This window comes from Pristiophorus japonicus, chromosome 19, assembly GCF_044704955.1.
Source record: "Pristiophorus japonicus isolate sPriJap1 chromosome 19, sPriJap1.hap1, whole genome shotgun sequence".
Classification (NCBI taxonomy): domain Eukaryota; kingdom Metazoa; phylum Chordata; class Chondrichthyes; family Pristiophoridae; genus Pristiophorus; species Pristiophorus japonicus.
Genome location: NC_091995.1, coordinates 5,576,003 through 5,580,938, shown reverse-complemented (window position 1 = coordinate 5,580,938; position 4,936 = coordinate 5,576,003).

The window sequence follows — 4,936 nt, the reverse complement described above, 5'->3', positions numbered from 1 at the left end:
CCCCCTCAGTCACTATCCCCTCAGTCACTATCCCCCTCAGTCACTATCCCCCTCAGTCACTACCCCCCTCAATCACTATCCCCCTCAATCACTATCCCCCTCAATCACTATCCCCTCAATCACTATCCCCTCAGTCACTACCCCCTCAGTTACTATCCCCTCAGTCACTATCCCCCTCAATCACTATCCCCCTCAGTCACTATCCCCTCAGTCACTATCCCCTCAGTCACTACCCCCCTCAATCACTATCCCCCTAGTCACTACCCCCCTCAATCACTATCCCCCTCAATCACTATCCCCCTCAGTCACTATCCCCCTCAGTCACTATCCCCTCAATCACTATCCCCTAAGTCACTACCTCCCTCAATCACTATCCAGCTCAGTCACTATCCCCTCAATCACTACCCCCCTCAATCACTACCTCCCTCAATCACTATCCCCCTCAATCAATCACTACCCCCTCAATCACTACCTCCCTCAATCACTACCGCCCTCAATCACTATCCCCCTCAATCAATCACTACCCCCCTCAGTCACTATCCCCCTATATCACAACCCCCCTCAATCACTATCACCCTCAATCACTATCCCCTCAGTCACTACCTCCTTCAGTCACTACCCTCCTCAATCACTATCCAGCTCAGTCACTATCCCCTCAATCACTATCCCCTCAGTCACTACCACCCTCAATCACTACCCCCTCAATCACTACCCCCCTCAATCACTACCCCCTCAATCACTACCTCCCTCAATCACTACCGCCCTCAATCAATCACTACCCCCCTCAGTCACTATCCCCCTCAGTCACTACCCCCCTCAATCACTATCCCCACAATCACTACCTCCCTCAATCACTACCCCCCTCAGTCACTACCTCCCTCAATCACTACCCCCCTCAGTCACTATCCCCTCAATCACTACCCCCTCAATCACTATCCCCCTCAATCACTAACCCCCTCAATCACTACCCCCCTCAATCACTACCCCCCTCAATCACTACCTCCCTCAATCACTATCCCCCTCAGTCTATACCCCCCTCAGTCACTACCTCCCTCAGTCACTAGCCCCCTCAGTCACTACCCCCCTCAGTCACTACCCCCCTCAATCACTACCCTCAGTCACTACCTCCCTCAATCACTACCCCCTCAATCACTATCCCCCTCAATCACTATCCCCCTCAATCACTATCCCCCTCAATCACTACCCCCTCAATCACTACCTCCCGCAATCACTATCCCCTCAATCACTACCCTCTCAGTCACTACCTCCCTCAGTCACTACCCCCCTCAGTCACTATCCCCTCAGTCACTACCTCCTTCAGTCACTACCCTCCTCAATCACTATCCAGCTCAGTCACTATCCCCTCAATCACTATCCCCTCAGTCACTACCACCCTCAATCACTACCCCCTCAATCACTACCCCCCTCAATCACTACCCCCTCAATCACTACCTCCCTCAATCACTACCGCCCTCAATCACTATCCCCCTCAATCAATCACTACCTCCCTCAGTCACTATCCCCTCAATCACTACCTCCCTCAGTCACTATCCCCTCAGTCACTATCCCCTCAGTCACTATCCCCTCAGTCACTACCTCCCTCAGTCACTACCCCCCTCAATCACTATCCCCTCAATCACTACCCCCTCAGTCACTACCTCCCTCAATCACTACCTCCCTCAATCACTACCTCCCTCAATCACTAGCCCCTTCAGTCACTACCTCCCTCAATCACTATCCCCTCAATCACTACCCTCTCAGTCACTATACCCTCAGTCACTATCCCCTCAATCACTACCTCCCTTAGTCACTATCCCCTCAGTCACTACCTCCCTCAATCACTATCCCCTCAGTCACTATACCCTCAGTCACTATACCCTCAGTCACTATCCCCTCAATCACTACCTCCCTCAGTCATTATCCCCTCAGTCACTATCCCCTCAGTCACTACCTCCCTCAGTCACTACCTCCCTCAGTCACTATCCCCTCAGTCACTATCCCCCTCAGTCACTACCCCCCTCAATCACTATCCCCCTCAATCACTATCCCCCTCAATCACTATCCCCCTCAGTCACTACCCCCCTCAATCACTATCCCCTCAGTCACTACCCCCTCAGTTACTATCCCCTCAGTCACTATCCCCCTCAATCACTATCCCCCTCAGTCACTATCCCCTCAGTCACTATCCCCTCAGTCACTACCCCCCTCAATCACTATCCCCCTAGTCACTACCCCCCTCAATCACTATCCTCCTCAGTCACTATCCCCCTCAGTCACTATCCCCTCAATCACTATCCCCTCAGTCACTACCTCCCTCAATCACTATCCAGCTCAGTCACTATCCCCTCAATCACTACCCCCCTCAATCACTACCTCCCTCAATCACTATCCCCCTCAATCAATCACTACCCCCTCAATCACTACCGCCCTCAATCACTACCGCCCTCAATCACTACCCCCCTCAGTCACTATCCCCCTCAGTCACTACCCCCCTCAATCACTATCCCCTCAATCACTACCTCCCTCAATCACTACCCCCCTCAGTCACTACCTCCTTCAGTCACTACCCTCCTCAATCACTATCCAGCTCAGTCACTACCCCCTCAATCACTATCCCCCTCAATCACTACCCCCCTCAATCACTACCCCCCTCAATCACTACCTCCCTCAATCACTATCCCCCTCAGTCTATACCCCCCTCAGTCACTACCTCCCTCAGTCACTATCCCCCTCAGTCACTATCCCCCTCAGTCACTACCCTCAGTCACTACCTCCCTCAATCACTACCCCCTCAATCACTACCCCCTCAATCACTATCCCCCTCAATCACTACCCCCTCAATCACTATCCCCTCAATCACTACCCCCTCAATCACTACCCCCTCAGTCACTACCCCCTCAATCACTACCCCCTCAATCACTACCTCCCTCAGTCACTACCCCCCTCAATCACTACCCCCCTCAATCACTATCCCCCTCAGTCACTATCCCCCTCAGTCACTATCCCCTCAGTCACTACCCCCTCAGTCACTACTCCCCTCAGTCACTATCCCCTCAGTCACTACCCCCTCAGTCACTACTCCCCTCAGTCACTACCCCCTCAGTCACTATCCCCTCAATCACTACCCCCTCAGTCACTACCTCCCTCAGTCACTACCCCCCTCAGTCACTACCCCCCTCAATCACTATCCCCTCAATCACTACCCCCTCAATCACTACCCCCTCAATCACTATCCCCTCAATCACTACCCCCTCAATCACTACCCCCTCAATCACTACCCCCTCAATCACTACCCCCCTCAATCACTACCCCCCTCAATCACTATCCCCTCAATCACTACCCCCTCAATCACTACCCCCCTCAATCACTACCCCCTCAATCACTACCCCCCTCAGTCACTACCCCCTCAGTCACTACCCCCTCAATCACTACCCCCCTCAATCACTACCCCCTCAATCACTACCTCCCTCAGTCACTACCCCCTCAATCACTACCCCCCTCAATCACTACCCCCTCAATCACTACCCCCCTCAATCACTACCCCCCTCAGTCGCTACCCCCTCAGTCGCTACCCCCTCAAACACTACCCCCCTCAGTCACTACCCCCTCAATCACTACCCCCTCAATCACTACCCCCCTCAATCACTACCCCCTCAATCACTACCCCCCTCAATCACTACCCCCTCAGTCACTACCCCCCTCAATCACTACCCCCTCAGTCACTACCCCCCTCAATCACTACCCCCTCAGTCACTACCCCCTCAATCACTACCCCCCTCAATCACTACCTCCCTCAGTCGCTACCCCATCAATCACTACCCCCTCAATCACTACCCCCCTCAATCACTACCCCCCTCAGTCGCTACCCCCTCAGTCGCTACCCCCTCAATCACTACCCCCTCAATCACTACCCCCCTCAGTCACTACCCCCCTCAATCACTACCCCCCTCAATCACTACCCCCTCAATCACTACCCCCCTCAATCACTACCCCCTCAATCACTACCCCCTCAGTCACTACCCCCTCAGTCACTACCCCCCTCAGTCACTACCCCCCTCAATCACTACCACCTCAGTCACTACCCCCCTCAATCACTACCCCCTCAGTCACTACCCCCTCAGTCACTACCCCCTCAATCACTACCCCCCTCAGTCACTACCCCCTCAATCACTACCCCCCTCAATCACTATCCCCTCAATCACTACCCCCTCAATCACTACCCCCCTCAATCACTACCCCCCTCAATCACTACCCCCTCAATCACTACCCCCCTCAATCACTACCCCCCTCAATCACTACCCCCTCAATCACTACCCCCCTCAATCACTACCCCCCTCAATCACTACCTCCCTCAGTCACTACCCCCCTCAATCACTACCTCCCTCAATCACTATCCCCTCAATCACTACCCCCCTCAATCACTATCCCCTCAGTCACTACCCCCCTCAATCACTACCCCCCTCAATCACTACCTCCCTCAATCACTATCCCCTCAATCACTACCCCCTCAATCACTACCTCCCTCAATCACTATCCCCTCAATCACTACTCCCCTCAATCACTACCTCCCTCAATCACTATCCCCTCAATCACTACCCCCCTCAATCACTACCTCCCTCAATCACTACCCCTCAATCACTATCCCTCAATCACTACCCCCCTCAATCACTATCCCCTCAATCGCTACCCCCCTCAATCACTATCCCCTCAATCACTACCCCCCTCAATCACTACCTCCCTCAATCACTATCCCCTCAATCACTACCTCCCTCAATCACTACCCCCCTCAGTCACTACCCCCTCAATCACTACCCTCCCTCCGTCACTACCCCCCTCAGTCACTACCCCCTCAATCACTACCTCCCTCAATCACTACCCCCTCATCACTACCCCCTCAATCACTACCTCCCTCAATCACTACCCCCTCAGTCACTAC